The 17,057-nt window shown below is 40.9% G+C and overlaps 11 non-coding genes across 11 annotated transcripts; all 11 read right to left on the minus strand.

Annotated features, from left to right (window-relative positions):
• Positions 1-322: 322 nt before the first annotated feature.
• Positions 323-395, minus strand: TRNAK-UUU (transfer RNA lysine (anticodon UUU)). Its single transcript has one exon. It is a non-coding gene; the product is annotated as a tRNA-Lys (tRNA).
• Positions 396-4,506: 4,111 nt separating this feature from the next.
• TRNAK-UUU (transfer RNA lysine (anticodon UUU)) lies at positions 4,507-4,579 on the minus strand. The gene has a single exon. It is a non-coding gene; the product is annotated as a tRNA-Lys (tRNA).
• Positions 4,580-5,348: 769 nt separating this feature from the next.
• TRNAK-UUU (transfer RNA lysine (anticodon UUU)) lies at positions 5,349-5,421 on the minus strand. The gene has a single exon. It is a non-coding gene; the product is annotated as a tRNA-Lys (tRNA).
• Positions 5,422-6,190: 769 nt separating this feature from the next.
• On the minus strand, positions 6,191-6,263 carry TRNAK-UUU (transfer RNA lysine (anticodon UUU)). The gene has a single exon. It is a non-coding gene; the product is annotated as a tRNA-Lys (tRNA).
• A 1,611-nt stretch (positions 6,264-7,874) lies between these two features.
• On the minus strand, positions 7,875-7,947 carry TRNAK-UUU (transfer RNA lysine (anticodon UUU)). The gene has a single exon. It is a non-coding gene; the product is annotated as a tRNA-Lys (tRNA).
• Positions 7,948-8,715: 768 nt separating this feature from the next.
• On the minus strand, positions 8,716-8,788 carry TRNAK-UUU (transfer RNA lysine (anticodon UUU)). The gene has a single exon. It is a non-coding gene; the product is annotated as a tRNA-Lys (tRNA).
• Positions 8,789-10,400: 1,612 nt separating this feature from the next.
• Positions 10,401-10,473, minus strand: TRNAK-UUU (transfer RNA lysine (anticodon UUU)). The gene has a single exon. It is a non-coding gene; the product is annotated as a tRNA-Lys (tRNA).
• A 2,452-nt stretch (positions 10,474-12,925) lies between these two features.
• On the minus strand, positions 12,926-12,998 carry TRNAK-UUU (transfer RNA lysine (anticodon UUU)). The gene has a single exon. It is a non-coding gene; the product is annotated as a tRNA-Lys (tRNA).
• A 768-nt stretch (positions 12,999-13,766) lies between these two features.
• TRNAK-UUU (transfer RNA lysine (anticodon UUU)) lies at positions 13,767-13,839 on the minus strand. The gene has a single exon. It is a non-coding gene; the product is annotated as a tRNA-Lys (tRNA).
• A 768-nt stretch (positions 13,840-14,607) lies between these two features.
• TRNAK-UUU (transfer RNA lysine (anticodon UUU)) lies at positions 14,608-14,680 on the minus strand. Its single transcript has one exon. It is a non-coding gene; the product is annotated as a tRNA-Lys (tRNA).
• Positions 14,681-16,288: 1,608 nt separating this feature from the next.
• On the minus strand, positions 16,289-16,361 carry TRNAK-UUU (transfer RNA lysine (anticodon UUU)). The gene has a single exon. It is a non-coding gene; the product is annotated as a tRNA-Lys (tRNA).
• Positions 16,362-17,057: the final 696 nt, after the last annotated feature.

The following is a 17,057-nucleotide window of genomic DNA, read 5'->3' on the forward strand; positions in this document are numbered from 1 at the left end:
GATGCAAAAAAGGTGCTGCGGCTTAGTTGGTTAAAGCGCCTGTCTAGTAAACAGGAGATCCTGAGTTTGAATCTCAGCAGCGCCTGTCTGCTTTTTTTTCGACCAATCTGTCTCCCCAATATTAAAACTTTGTACAAAGATTGCTATTTCATGCTATTTAGAAGCACAGTCAGGCTTGAAATGTTGGCAAAGCATCCAAGAACTCTGGACTCCACTACCTTAGAGTCATATTGCCCAAGGTTGCGATGCCATCAGAAATAGCACATATTAGAATGAGCAATTCATATTTCCTGCTTAATTTTTTGTAAAAGAAGCAAAGGTACGCCTGAACAGGGACTTGAACCCTGGACCCTCAGATTAAAAGTCTGATGCTCTACCGACTGAGCTATCCAGGCACAGGGATCACTGCCCATTTGAAACTTGATTTTCACTCTACAGCACCTCCATACATGGCTACCTCACTGGGCAATAAAGGAAATGAATTACTAGTGCATTACACACATTTTGACACTGGAGACATAACTTTTTTCAGTCATTCCGTATCCAGATATAGAGATTTGCAGCATCTAGGACTTTAATGTTCACCCACTTACGGATTTGAATGTTTTGCCACATTCATGAGTGCAAACTTGCTCCCATGCACACACTGGGCAATGCAGTCCACTCCAAATCGACGATTAATGACATGCTCGTTTTGTGCAATGGAGTTTCAGTCAATTGGAAAACATTTTGAAAAGTTATATTGCAACAGAAGCCCAGCCTTAAAAAAGTGGATTTCACTTCTAAATGATTACATGAGGAAGGAAAGGAGACCAGATGCAAAAAAGGTGCTGTGGCTTAATTGGTTAAAGCGCCTGTCTAGTAAACAGGAGATCCTGAGTTCGAATCTCAGCAGCGCCTGTCTGCTTTTTTTTCGACCAATCTGTCTCCCCAATATTAAAACTTTGTACAAAGATTGCTATTTCATGCTATTTAGAAGCACAGTCAGGCTTGAAATGTTGGCAAAGCATCCAAGAACTCTGGACTCCACTACCTTAGAGTCATATTGCCCAAGGTTGCGATGCCATCAGAAATAGCACATATTAGAATGAGCAATTCATATTTCCTGCTTAATTTTTTGTAAAAGAAGCAAAGGTACACCTGAACAGGGACTTGAACCCTGGACCCTCAGATTAAAAGTCTGATGCTCTACCAACTGAGCTATCCAGGCACAGGGATCACTGCCCATTTGAAACTTGATTTTCACTCTACAGCACCTCCATACATGGCTACCTCACTGGTCAATAAAGGAAATGAATTACTAGTGCATTACACACATTTTGACACTGGAGACATAACTTTTTTCAGTCATTCCGTATCCAGATATAGAGATTTGCAGCATCTAGGACTTTAATGTTCACCCACTTACGGATTTGAATGTTTTGCCACATTCATGAGTGCAAACTTGCTCCCCATTAAAGACGAACATGTGCTCCTCAATGCACACACTGGGCAATGCAGTCCACTCTAAATCGACGATTAATGACATGCTCGTTTTGTGCAATGGAGTTTCAGTCAATTGGAAAACATTTTGAAAAGTTATATTGCAACAGAAGCCCAGCCTTAAAAAAAAGTGGATTTCACTTCTAAATGATTACATGAGGAAGGAAAGGAGACCAGATGCAAAAAAGGTGCTGTGGCTTAGTTGGTTAAAGCGCCTGTCTAGTAAAAAGGAGATCCTGAGTTCGAATCTCAGCAGCGCCTCTCTGCTTTTTTTTTCGACCAATCTGTCTCCCCAATATTAAAACTTTGTACAAAGATTGCTATTTCATGCTATTTAGAAGCACAGTCAGGCTTGAAATGTTGGCAAAGCACCCAAGAACTCTGGTCTCCACTACCTTAGAGTCATATTGCCCAAGGTTGCGATGCCATCAGAAATAGCAAATATTAGAATGAGCAATTCATATTTCCTGCTTAATTTATTGTAAAAGAAGCAAAGGTACGCCTGAACAGAGACTTGAACCCTGGACCCTCAGATTAAAAGTCTGATGCTCTACCGACTGAGCTATCCAGGCACAGGGATCACTGCCCATTTGAAACTTGATTTTCACTCTACAGCACCTCCATACATGGCTACCTCACTGGGCAATAAAGGAAATGAATTACTAGTGCATTACACACATTTTGACACTGGAGACATAACTTTTTTCAGTCATTCCGTATCCAGATATAGAGATTTGCAGCATGTAGGACTTTAATGGTCACCCACTTACGGATTTGAATGTTTTGCCACATTCATGGGTGCAAACTTGCTCCCCAGTAAAGACGAACATGTGCTCCTCAATGCACACACTGGGCAATGCAGTCCACTCTAAATCGACGATTAATGACATGCTCGTTTTGTGCAATGGAGTTTCAGTCAATTGGAAAACATTTTGAAAAGTTATATTGCTACAGAAGCCTAGCCTTAAAAAAAGTGGATTTCACTTCTAAATGATTACATGAGGAAGGAAAGGAGACCAGATGCAAAAAAGGTGCTGTGGCTTAGTTGGTTAAAGCGCCTGTCTAGTAAACAGGAGATCTTGAGTTCGAATCTCAGCAGCGCCTGTCTGCTTTTTTTTCGACCAATCTGTCTCCCCAATGTTAAAACTTTGTACAAAGATTGCTATTTCATGCTATTTAGAAGCACAGTCAGGCTTGAAATGTTGGCAAAGCCTCCAAGAACTCTGGACTCCACTACCTTAGAGTCATATTGCCCAAGGTTGCGATGCCATCAGAAATAGCACATATTAGAATGAGCAATTCATATTTCCTGCTTAATTTTTTGTAAAAGAAGCAAAGGTACGCCTGAACAGTGACTTGAACCCTGGACCCTCAGATTAAAAGTCTGATGCTCTACCGACTGAGCTATCCAGGCACAAGGATCACTGCCCATTTGAAACTTGATTTTCACTCTACAGCACCTCCATACATGGCTACCTCACTGGTCAATAAAGGAAATTAATTACTAGTGCATTACACACATTTTGACACTGGAGACATAACTTTTTTCAGTCATTCCGTATCCAGATATAGAGATTTGCAGCATCTAGGACTTTAATGTTCACCCACTTACGGATTTGAATGTTTTGCCACATTCATGAGTGCAAACTTGCTCCCCAGTAAAGACGAACATGTGCTCCTCAATGCACACACTGGGCAATGCAGTCCACTCTAAATCGACGATTAATGACATGCTCGTTTTGTGCAATGGAGTTTCAGTCAATTGGAAAACATTTTGAAAAGTTATATTGCAACAGAAGCCCAGCCTTAAAAAAGTGGATTTCACTTCTAAATGATTACATGAGGAAGGAAAGGAGACCAGATGCAAAAAAGGTGCTGTGGCTTAGTTGGTTAAAGCGCCTGTCTAGTAAACAGGAGATCCTGAGTTTGAATCTCAGCAGCGCCTGTCTGCTTTTTTTTTCGACCAATCTGTCTCCCCAATGTTAAAACTTTGTACAAAGATTGCTATTTCATGCTATTTAGAAGCACAGTCAGGCTTGAAATGTTGGCAAAGCCTCCAAGAACTCTGGACTCCACTACCTTAGAGTCATATTGCCCAAGGTTGCGATGCCATCAGAAATAGCACATATTAGAATGAGCAATTCATATTTCCTGCTTAATTTTTTGTAAAAGAAGCAAAGGTACGCCTGAACAGTGACTTGAACCCTGGACCCTCAGATTAAAAGTCTGATGCTCTACCGACTGAGCTATCCAGGCACAGGGATCACTGCCCATTTGAAACTTGATTTTCACTCTACAGCACCTCCATACATGGCTACCTCACTGGTCAATAAAGGAAATTAATTACTAGTGCATTACACACATTTTGACACTGGAGACATAACTTTTTTCAGTCATTCCGTATCCAGATATAGAGATTTGCAGCATCTAGGACTTTAATGTTCACCCACTTACGGATTTGAATGTTTTGCCACATTCATGAGTGCAAACTTGCTCCCCAGTAAAGACGAACATGTGCTCCTCAATGCACACACTGGGCAATGCAGTCCACTCTAAATCGACGATTAATGACATGCTCGTTTTGTGCAATGGAGTTTCAGTCAATTGGAAAACATTTTGAAAAGTTATATTGCAACAGAAGCCCAGCCTTAAAAAAGTGGATTTCACTTCTAAATGATTACATGAGGAAGGAAAGGAGACCAGATGCAAAAAAGGTGCTGTGGCTTAGTTGGTTAAAGCGCCTGTCTAGTAAACAGGAGATCCTGAGTTTGAATCTCAGCAGCGCCTGTCTGCTTTTTTTTCGACCAATCTGTCTCCCCAATATTAAAACTTTGTACAAAGATTGCTATTTCATGCTATTTAGAAGCACAGTCAGGCTTGAAATGTTGGCAAAGCATCCAAGAACTCTGGACTCCACTACCTTAGAGTCATATTGCCCAAGGTTGCGATGCCATCAGAAATAGCACATATTAGAATGAGCAATTCATATTTCCTGCTTAATTTTTTGTAAAAGAAGCAAAGGTACGCCTGAACAGGGACTTGAACCCTGGACCCTCAGATTAAAAGTCTGATGCTCTACCGACTGAGCTATCCAGGCACAGGGATCACTGCCCATTTGAAACTTGATTTTCACTCTACAGCACCTCCATACATGGCTACCTCACTGGTCAATAAAGGAAATGAATTACTAGTGCATTACACACATTTTGACACTGGAGACATAACTTTTTTCAGTCATTCGTATCCAGATATAGAGATTTGCAGCATCTAGGACTTTAATGTTCACCCACTTACGGATTTGAATGTTTTGCCACATTCATGAGTGCAAACTTGCTCCCCAGTAAAGACGAACATGTGCTCCTCAATGCACACACTGGGCAATGCAGTCCACTCTAAATCGACGATTAATGACATGCTCGTTTTGTGCAATGGAGTTTCAGTCAATTGGAAAACATTTTGAAAAGTTATATTGCAACAGAAGCCCAGCCTTAAAAAAAAGTGGATTTCACTTCTAAATGATTACATGAGAAAGGAAAGGAGACCAGATGCAAAAAAGGTGCTGTGGCTTAGTTGGTTAAAGCGCCTGTCTAGTAAACAGGAGATCCCGAGTTCGAATCTCAGCAGCGCCTGTCTGCTTTTTTTTCGACCAATCTGTCTCCCCAATATTAAAACTTTGTACAAAGATTGCTATTTCATGCTATTTAGAAGCACAGTCAGGCTTGAAATGTTGGCAAAGCATCCAAGAACTCTGGACTCCACTACCTTAGAGTCATATTGCCCAAGGTTGCGATGCCATCAGAAATAGCACATATTAGAATGAGCAATTCATATTTCCTGCTTAATTTTTTGTAAAAGAAGCAAAGGTACGCCTGAACAGGGACTTGAACCCTGGACCCTCAGATTAAAAGTCTGATGCTCTACCGACTGAGCTATCCAGGCACAGGGATCACTACCAATTTGAAACTTGATTTTCACTCTACAGCACCTCCATACATGGCTACCTCACTGGTCAATAAAGGAAATGAATTACTAGTGCATTACACACATTTTGACACTGGAGACATAACTTTTTTCAGTCATTCCGTATCCAGATATAGAGATTTGCAGCATGTAGGACTTTAATGGTCATCCAGCCCACGCATTTGAATGTTTTGCCGCATTCATGAGTGCAAACTTGCTCACCAGTAAAGACGTACATGTGCTCCTCAATGCACACACTGGGCAATGCAGTCCACTCTAAATCGTCGATTACTGACATGCTCGTTTTGTGCAATGGAGTTTCAGTCAATTGGAAAACATTTTGAAAAGTTATATTGCAACAGAAGCCCAGCCTTAAAAAAGTGGATTTCACTTCTAAATGATTACATGAGGAAGGAAAGGAGACCAGATGCAAAAAAGGTGCTGTGGCTTAGTTGGTTAAAGCGCCTGTCTAGTAAACAGGAGATCCTGAGTTCGAATCTCACCAGCGCCTGTCTGCTTTTTTTTCGACCAATCTGTCTCCCCAATATTAAAACTTTGTAAAAAGATTGCTATTTCATGCTATTTAGAAGCACAGTCAGGCTTGAAATGTTGGCAAAGCATCCAAGAACTCTGGACTCCACTACCTTAGAGTCATATTGCCCAAGGTTGCGATGCCATCAGAAATAGCACATATTAGAATGAGCAATTCATATTTCCTGCTTAATTTTTTGTAAAAGAAGCAAAGGTACGCCTGAACAGGGACTTGAACCCTGGACCCTCAGATTAAAAGTCTGATGCTCTACCGACTGAGCTATCCAGGCACAGGGATCACTGCCCATTTGAAACTTGATTTTCACTCTACAGCACCTCCATACATGGCTACCTCACTGGTCAATAAAGGAAATGAATTACTAGTGCATTACACACATTTTGACACTGGAGACATAACTTTTTTCAGTCATTCCGTATCCAGATATAGAGATTTGCAGCATGTAGGACTTTAATGGTCACCCACTTACGGATTTGAATGTTTTGCCACATTCATGAGTGCAAACTTGCTCCCCAGTAAAGACGAACATGTGCTCCTCAATGCACACACTGGGCAATGCAGTCCACTCTAAATCGACGATTAATGACATGCTCGTTTTGTGCAATGGAGTTTCAGTCAATTGGAAAACATTTTGAAAAGTTATATTGCAACAGAAGCCTAGCCTTAAAAAAAGTGGATTTCACTTCTAAATGATTACATGAGGAAGGAAAGGAGACCAGATGCAAAAAAGGTGCTGTGGCTTAGTTGGTTAAAGCGCCTGTCTAGTAAACAGGAGGTCCTGAGTTTGAATCTCAGCAGCGCCTGTCTGCTTTTTTTTCGACCAATCTGTCTCCCCAATGTTAAAACTTTGTACAAAGATTGCTATTTCATGCTATTTAGAAGCACAGTCAGGCTTGAAATGTTGGCAAAGCCTCCAAGAACTCTGGACTCCACTACCTTAGAGTCATATTGCCCAAGGTTGCGATGCCATCAGAAATAGCACATATTAGAATGAGCGATTCATATTTCCTGCTTAATTTTTTTGTAAAAGAAGCAAAGGTACGCCTGAACAGTGACTTGAACCCTGGACCCTCAGATTAAAAGTCTGATGCTCTACCAACTGAGCTATCCAGGCACAAGGATCACTGCCTATTTGAAACTTGATTTTCACTCTACAGCACCTCCATATATGGCTACCTCACTGGTCAATAAAGGAAATTAATTACTAGTGCATTACACACATTTTGACACTGGAGACATAACTTTTTTCAGTCATTCCGTATCCAGATATAGAGATTTGCAGCATCTAGGACTTTAATGTTCACCCACTTACGGATTTGAATGTTTTGCCACATTCATGAGTGCAAACTTGCTCCCCAGTAAAGACGAACATGTGCTCCTCAATGCACACACTGGGCAATGCAGTCCACTCTAAATCGACGATTAATGACATGCTCGTTTTGTGCAATGGAGTTTCAGTCAATTGGAAAACATTTTGAAAAGTTATATTGCAACAGAAGCCCAGCCTTAAAAAAGTGGATTTCACTTCTAAATGATTACATGAGGAAGGAAAGGAGACCAGATGCAAAAAAGGTGCTGCGGCTTAGTTGGTTAAAGCGCCTATCTAGTAAACAGGAGATCCTGAGTTCGAATCTCAGCAGCGCCTGTCTGCTTTTTTTTCGACCAATCTGTCTCCCCAATATTAAAACTTTGTACAAAGATTGCTATTTCATGCTATTTAGAAGCACAGTCAGGCTTGAAATGTTGGCAAAGCATCCAAGAACTCTGGACTCCACTACCTTAGAGTCATATTGCCCAAGGTTGCGATGCCATCAGAAATAGCACATATTAGAATGAGCAATTCATATTTCCTGCTTAATTTTTTGTAAAAGAAGCAAAGGTACGCCTGAACAGGGACTTGAACCCTGGACCCTCAGATTAAAAGTCTGATGCTCTACCGACTGAGCTATCCAGGCACAGGGATCACTGCCCATTTGAAACTTGATTTTCACTCTACAGCACCTCTATACATGGCTACCTCACTGGTCAATAAAGGAAATTAATTACTAGTGCATTACACACATTTTGACAATGGAGACATAACCTTTTTCAGTCATTCCGTATCCAGATATAGAGATTTGCAGCATCTAGGACTTTAATGTTCACCCACTTACGGATTTGAATGTTTTGCCACATTCATGAGTGCAAACTTGCTCCCCAGTAAAGACGAACATGTGCTCCTCAATGCACACACTGGGCAATGCAGTCCACTCTAAATCGACGATTAATGACATGCTCGTTTTGTGCAATGGAGTTTCAGTCAATTGGAAAACATTTTGAAAAGTTATATTGCAACAGAAGCCCAGCCTTAAAAAAGTGGATTTCACTTCTAAATGATTACATGAGGAAGGAAAGGAGACCAGATGCAAAAAAGGTGCTGTGGCTTAGTTGGTTAAAGCGCCTGTCTAGTAAACAGGAGATCCTGAGTTCGAATCTCAGCAGCGCCTGTCTGCTTTTTTTTCGACCAATCTGTCTCCCCAATATTAAAACTTTGTATAAAGATTGCTATTTCATGCTATTTAGAAGCACAGTCAGGCTTGAAATGTTGGCAAAGCATCCAAGAACTCTGGACTCCACTACCTTAGAGTCATATTGCCCAAGGTTGCGATGCCATCAGAAATAGCACATATTAGAATGAGCAATTCATATTTCCTGCTTAATTTTTTGTAAAAGAAGCAAAGGTACGCCTGAACAGGGACTTGAACCCTGGACCCTCAGATTAAAAGTCTGATGCTCTACCAACTGAGCTATCCAGGCACAGGGATCACTACCAATTTGAAACTTGATTTTCACTCTACAGCACCTCCATACATGGCTACCTCACTGGTCAATAAAGGAAATGAATTACTAGTGCATTACACACATTTTGACACTGGAGACATAACTTTTTTCAGTCATTCCGTATCCAGATATAGAGATTTGCAGCATCTAGGACTTTAATGTTCACCCACTTACGGATTTGAATGTTTTGCCACATTCATGAGTGCAAACTTGCTCCCCAGTAAAGACGAACATGTGCTCCTCAATGCACACACTGGGCAATGCAGTCCACTCTAAATCGACGATTAATGACATGCTCGTTTTGTGCAATGGAGTTTCAGTCAATTGGAAAACATTTTGAAAAGTTATATTGCAACAGAAGCCCAGCCTTAAAAAAGTGGATTTCACTTCTAAATGATTACATGAGGAAGGAAAGGAGACCAGATGCAAAAAAGGTGCTGCGGCTTAGTTGGTTAAAGCGCCTGTCTAGTAAACAGGAGATCCTGAGTTCGAATTTCAGCAGCGCCTGTCTGCTTTTTTTTCGACCAATCTGTCTCCCCAATATTAAAACTTTGTACAAAGATTGCTATTTCATGCTATTTAGAAGCACAGTCAGGCTTGAAATGTTGGCAAAGCATCCAAGAACTCTGGACTCCACTACCTTAGAGTCATATTGCCCAAGGTTGCGATGCCATCAGAAATAGCACATATTAGAATGAGCAATTCATATTTCCTGCTTAATTTTTTGTAAAAGAAGCAAAGGTACACCTGAACAGGGACTTGAACCCTGGACCCTCAGATTAAAAGTCTGATGCTCTACCAACTGAGCTATCCAGGCACAGGGATCACTGCCCATTTGAAACTTGATTTTCACTCTACAGCACCTCCATACATGGCTACCTCACTGGTCAATAAAGGAAATGAATTACTAGTGCATTACACACATTTTGACACTGGAGACATAACTTTTTTCAGTCATTCCGTATCCAGATATAGAGATTTGCAGCATCTAGGACTTTAATGTTCACCCACTTACGGATTTGAATGTTTTGCCACATTCATGAGTGCAAACTTGCTCCCCATTAAAGACGAACATGTGCTCCTCAATGCACACACTGGGCAATGCAGTCCACTCTAAATCGACGATTAATGACATGCTCGTTTTGTGCAATGGAGTTTCAGTCAATTGGAAAACATTTTGAAAAGTTATATTGCAACAGAAGCCCAGCCTTAAAAAAAAGTGGATTTCACTTCTAAATGATTACATGAGGAAGGAAAGGAGACCAGATGCAAAAAAGGTGCTGTGGCTTAGTTGGTTAAAGCGCCTGTCTAGTAAAAAGGAGATCCTGAGTTCGAATCTCAGCAGCGCCTCTCTGCTTTTTTTTTCGACCAATCTGTCTCCCCAATATTAAAACTTTGTACAAAGATTGCTATTTCATGCTATTTAGAAGCACAGTCAGGCTTGAAATGTTGGCAAAGCACCCAAGAACTCTGGTCTCCACTACCTTAGAGTCATATTGCCCAAGGTTGCGATGCCATCAGAAATAGCAAATATTAGAATGAGCAATTCATATTTCCTGCTTAATTTATTGTAAAAGAAGCAAAGGTACGCCTGAACAGGGACTTGAACCCTGGACCCTCAGATTAAAAGTCTGATGCTCTACCGACTGAGCTATCCAGGCACAGGGATCACTGCCCATTTGAAACTTGATTTTCACTCTACAGCACCTCCATACATGGCTACCTCACTGGGCAATAAAGGAAATGAATTACTAGTGCATTACACACATTTTGACACTGGAGACATAACTTTTTTCAGTCATTCCGTATCCAGATATAGAGATTTGCAGCATGTAGGACTTTAATGGTCACCCACTTACGGATTTGAATGTTTTGCCACATTCATGGGTGCAAACTTGCTCCCCAGTAAAGACGAACATGTGCTCCTCAATGCACACACTGGGCAATGCAGTCCACTCTAAATCGACGATTAATGACATGCTCGTTTTGTGCAATGGAGTTTCAGTCAATTGGAAAACATTTTGAAAAGTTATATTGCTACAGAAGCCTAGCCTTAAAAAAAGTGGATTTCACTTCTAAATGATTACATGAGGAAGGAAAGGAGACCAGATGCAAAAAAGGTGCTGTGGCTTAGTTGGTTAAAGCGCCTGTCTAGTAAACAGGAGATCCTGAGTTCGAATCTCAGCAGCGCCTGTCTGCTTTTTTTTCGACCAATCTGTCTCCCCAATGTTAAAACTTTGTACAAAGATTGCTATTTCATGCTATTTAGAAGCACAGTCAGGCTTGAAATGTTGGCAAAGCCTCCAAGAACTCTGGACTCCACTACCTTAGAGTCATATTGCCCAAGGTTGCGATGCCATCAGAAATAGCACATATTAGAATGAGCAATTCATATTTCCTGCTTAATTTTTTGTAAAAGAAGCAAAGGTACGCCTGAACAGTGACTTGAACCCTGGACCCTCAGATTAAAAGTCTGATGCTCTACCGACTGAGCTATCCAGGCACAAGGATCACTGCCCATTTGAAACTTGATTTTCACTCTACAGCACCTCCATACATGGCTACCTCACTGGTCAATAAAGGAAATTAATTACTAGTGCATTACACACATTTTGACACTGGAGACATAACTTTTTTCAGTCATTCCGTATCCAGATATAGAGATTTGCAGCATCTAGGACTTTAATGTTCACCCACTTACGGATTTGAATGTTTTGCCACATTCATGAGTGCAAACTTGCTCCCCAGTAAAGACGAACATGTGCTCCTCAATGCACACACTGGGCAATGCAGTCCACTCTAAATCGACGATTAATGACATGCTCGTTTTGTGCAATGGAGTTTCAGTCAATTGGAAAACATTTTGAAAAGTTATATTGCAACAGAAGCCCAGCCTTAAAAAAGTGGATTTCACTTCTAAATGATTACATGAGGAAGGAAAGGAGACCAGATGCAAAAAAGGTGCTGTGGCTTAGTTGGTTAAAGCGCCTGTCTAGTAAACAGGAGATCCTGAGTTTGAATCTCAGCAGCGCCTGTCTGCTTTTTTTTTCGACCAATCTGTCTCCCCAATGTTAAAACTTTGTACAAAGATTGCTATTTCATGCTATTTAGAAGCACAGTCAGGCTTGAAATGTTGGCAAAGCCTCCAAGAACTCTGGACTCCCCTACCTTAGAGTCATATTGCCCAAGGTTGCGATGCCATCAGAAATAGCACATATTAGAATGAGCAATTCATATTTCCTGCTTAATTTTTTGTAAAAGAAGCAAAGGTACGCCTGAACAGTGACTTGAACCCTGGACCCTCAGATTAAAAGTCTGATGCTCTACCGACTGAGCTATCCAGGCACAGGGATCACTGCCCATTTGAAACTTGATTTTCACTCTACAGCACCTCCATACATGGCTACCTCACTGGTCAATAAAGGAAATTAATTACTAGTGCATTACACACATTTTGACACTGGAGACATAACTTTTTTCAGTCATTCCGTATCCAGATATAGAGATTTGCAGCATCTAGGACTTTAATGTTCACCCACTTACGGATTTGAATGTTTTGCCACATTCATGAGTGCAAACTTGCTCCCCAGTAAAGACGAACATGTGCTCCTCAATGCACACACTGGGCAATGCAGTCCACTCTAAATCGACGATTAATGACATGCTCGTTTTGTGCAATGGAGTTTCAGTCAATTGGAAAACATTTTGAAAAGTTATATTGCAACAGAAGCCCAGCCTTAAAAAAGTGGATTTCACTTCTAAATGATTACATGAGGAAGGAAAGGAGACCAGATGCAAAAAAGGTGCTGTGGCTTAGTTGGTTAAAGCGCCTGTCTAGTAAACAGGAGATCCTGAGTTCGAATCTCAGCAGCGCCTGTCTGCTTTTTTTTCGACCAATCTGTCTCCCCAATATTAAAACTTTGTATAAAGATTGCTATTTCATGCTATTTAGAAGCACAGTCAGGCTTGAAATGTTGGCAAAGCATCCAAGAACTCTGGACTCCACTACCTTAGAGTCATATTGCCCAAGGTTGCGATGCCATCAGAAATAGCACATATTAGAATGAGCAATTCATATTTCCTGCTTAATTTTTTGTAAAAGAAGCAAAGGTACGCCTGAACAGGGACTTGAACCCTGGACCCTCAGATTAAAAGTCTGATGCTCTACCAACTGAGCTATCCAGGCACAGGGATCACTACCAATTTGAAACTTGATTTTCACTCTACAGCACCTCCATACATGGCTACCTCACTGGTCAATAAAGGAAATGAATTACTAGTGCATTACACACATTTTGACACTGGAGACATAACTTTTTTCAGTCATTCCGTATCCAGATATAGAGATTTGCAGCATCTAGGACTTTAATGTTCACCCACTTACGGATTTGAATGTTTTGCCACATTCATGAGTGCAAACTTGCTCCCCAGTAAAGACGAACATGTGCTCCTCAATGCACACACTGGGCAATGCAGTCCACTCTAAATCGACGATTAATGACATGCTCGTTTTGTGCAATGGAGTTTCAGTCAATTGGAAAACATTTTGAAAAGTTATATTGCAACAGAAGCCCAGCCTTAAAAAAGTGGATTTCACTTCTAAATGATTACATGAGGAAGGAAAGGAGACCAGATGCAAAAAAGGTGCTGCGGCTTAGTTGGTTAAAGCGCCTGTCTAGTAAACAGGAGATCCTGAGTTCGAATCTCAGCAGCACCTGTCTGCTTTTTTTTCGACCAATCTGTCTCCCCAATATTAAAACTTTGTACAAAGATTGCTATTTCATGCTATTTAGAAGCACAGTCAGGCTTGAAATGTTGGCAAAGCATCCAAGAACTCTGGACTCCACTACCTTAGAGTCATATTGCCCAAGGTTGCGATGCCATCAGAAATAGCACATATTAGAATGAGCAATTCATATTTCCTGCTTAATTTTTTGTAAAAGAAGCCAAGGTACGCCTGAACAGGGACTTGAACCCTGGACCCTCAGATTAAAAGTCTGATGCTCTACCGACTGAGCTATCCAGGCACAGGGTTCACTGCCATTTGAAACTTGATTTTCACTCTACAGCACCTCCACACATGGCTACCTCACTGGTCAATAAAGGAAATGAATTACTAGTGCATTACACACATTTTGACACTGGAGACATAACTTTTTTCAGTCATTCCGTATCCAGATATAGAGATTTGCAGCATGTAGGACTTTAATGGTCATCCACCCCACGCATTTGAATGTTTTGCCACATTCATGAGTGCAAACTTGCTCACCAGTAAAGACGTACATGTGCTCCTCAATGCACACACTGGGCAATGCAGTCCACTCTAAATCGACGATTAATGACATGCTCGTTTTGTGCAATGGAGTTTCAGTCAATTGGAAAACATTTTGAAAAGTTATATTGCAACAGAAGCCCAGCCTTAAAAAAGTGGATTTCACTTCTAAATGATTACATGAGGAAGGAAAGGAGACCAGATGCAAAAAAGGTGCTGTGGCTTATTTGGGTAAAGCGCCTGTCTAGTAAACAGGAGATCCTGAGTTCGAATCTCAGCAGCGCCTGTCTGCTTTTTTTTCGACCAATCTGTCTCCCCAATATTAAAACTTTGTACAAAGATTGCTATTTCATGCTATTTAGAAGCACAGTCAGGCTTGAAATGTTGGCAAAGCATCCAAGAATTCTGGACTCCACTACCTTAGAGTCATATTGCCCAAGGTTGCGATGCCATCAGAAATAGCACATATTAGAATGAGCAATTCATATTTCCTGCTAAATTTTTTGTAAAAGAAGAAAAGATACGCCTGAACAGGGACTTGAACCCTGGACCCTCAGATTAAAAGTCTGATGCTCTACCAACTGAGCTATCCAGGCACAAGGATCACTACCCATTTGAAACTTGATTTTCACTCTACAGCACCTCCATACATGGCTACCTCACTGGTCAATAAAGGAAATGAATTACTAGTGCATTACACACATTTTGACACTGGAGACATAACTTTTTTCAGTCATTCCGTATCCAGATATAGAGATTTGCAGCATCTAGGACTTTAATGTTCACCCACTTACGGATTTGAATGTTTTGCCACATTCATGAGTGCAAACTTGCTCCCCAGTAAAGACGAACATGTGCTCCTCAATGCACACACTGGGCAATGCAGTCCACTCTAAATCGACGATTAATGACATGCTCGTTTTGTGCAATGGAGTTTCAGTCAATTGGAAAACATTTTGTAAAGTTATATTGCAACAGAAGCCTAGCCTTAAAAAAAGTGGATTTCACTTCTAAATGATTACATGAGGAAGGAAAGGAGACCAGATGCAAAAGAGGTGCTGTGGCTTAGTTGGTTAAAGCGCCTGTCTAGTAAACAGGAGATCCTGAGTTCGAATCTCAGCAGCGCCTGTCTGCTTTTTTTTCGACCAATCTGTCTCCCCAATATTAAAACTTTGTACAAAGATTGTTATTTCATGCTATTTAGAAGCACAGTCAGGCTTGAAATGTTGGCAAAGCATCCAAGAATTCTGGACTCCACTACCTTAGAGTCATATTGCCCAAGGTTGCGATGCCATCAGAAATAGCACATATTAGAATGAGCAATTGATATTTCCTGCTAAATTTTTTGTAAAAGAAGCAAAGATACACCTGAACAGGGACTTGAACCCTGGACCCTCAGATTAAAAGTCTGATGCTCTACCGACTGAGCTATCCAGGCACAGGGATCACTGCCCATTTGAAACTTGATTTTCACTCTACAGCACCTCCATACATGGCTACCTCACTGGTCAATAAAGGAAATGAATTACTAGTGCATTACACACATTTTGACACTGGAGACATAACTTTTTTCAGTCATTCCGTATCCAGATATAGAGATTTGCAGCATCTAGGACTTTAATGTTCACCCACTTACGGATTTGAATGTTTTGCCACATTCATGAGTGCAAACTTGCTCCCCAGTAAAGACGAACATGTGCTCCTCAATGCACACACTGGGCAATGCAGTCCACTCTAAATCGACGATTAATGACATGCTCGTTTTGTGCAATGGAGTTTCAGTCAATTGGAAAACATTTTGAAAAGTTATATTGCAACAGAAGCCCAGCCTTAAAAAAGTGGATTTCACTTCTAAATGATTACATGAGGAAGGAAAGGAGACCAGATGCAAAAAAGGTGCTGTGGCTTAGTTGGTTAAAGCGCCTCTAGTAAACAGGAGATCCTGAGTTCGAATCTCAACAGCGCCTGTCTGCTTTTTTTTCGACCAATCTGTCTCCCCAATATTAAAACTTTGTACAAAGATTGCTGTTTCATGTTATTTAGAAGCACAGTCAGGCTTGAAATGTTGGCAAAGCATCCAAGAACTCTGGACTCCACTACCTTAGAGTCCTATTGCCCAAGGTTGCGATGCCATCAGAAATAGCACATATTAGAATGAGCAATTCATATTTCCTGCTTATTTTTTTTTAAAAGAAGCAAAGGTACGCCTGAACAGGGACTTGAACCCTGGACCCTCAGATTAAAAGTCTGATGCTCTACCGACTGAGCTATCCAGGCAGATGCATCACTGCCACTTGCAACTTGATTTTCACTCTACAGCACCTCCATACATGGCTACCTCACTGGTCAATAAAGGAAATGAATTACTAGTGCATTACACACATTTTGACACTGGAGACATAACTTTTTTCAGTCATTCCGTATCCAGATATAGAGATTTGCAGCATCTAGGACTTTAATGTTCACCCACTTACGGATTTGAATGTTTTGCCACATTCATGAGTGCAAACTTGCTCCCCAGTAAAGACAAACATGTGCTCCTCAATGCACACACTGGGCAATGCAGTCCACTCTAAATCGATGATTAATGACATGCTCATTTTGTGCAATGGAGTTTCAGTCAATTGGAAAACATTTTGAAAAGTTATATTGCAACAGAAGCCCAGCCTTAAAAAAGTGGATTTCACTTCTAAATGATTACATGAGGAAGGAAAGGAGACCAGATGCAAAAAAGGTGCTGTGGCTTAGTTGGTTAAAGCGCCTGTCTAGTAAACAGGAGACCCTGAGTTCGAATCTCAGCAGCGCCTGTCTGCTTTTTTTTCGACCAATCTGTCTCCCCAATATTAAAACTTTGTACAAAGATTGCTATTTCATGCTATTTAGAAGCACAGTCAGGCTTGAAATGTTGGCAAAGCATCCAAGAACTCTGGACTCCACTACCTTAGAGTCATATTGCCCAAGGTTGCGATGCCA

The sequence above is a fragment of the Ambystoma mexicanum genome, unplaced genomic scaffold, assembly GCF_040938575.1.
Source record: "Ambystoma mexicanum isolate Mex_15411 unplaced genomic scaffold, UKY_AmexF1_1 Mex_scaf1, whole genome shotgun sequence".
In the NCBI taxonomy this organism is placed as follows: domain Eukaryota; kingdom Metazoa; phylum Chordata; class Amphibia; order Caudata; family Ambystomatidae; genus Ambystoma; species Ambystoma mexicanum.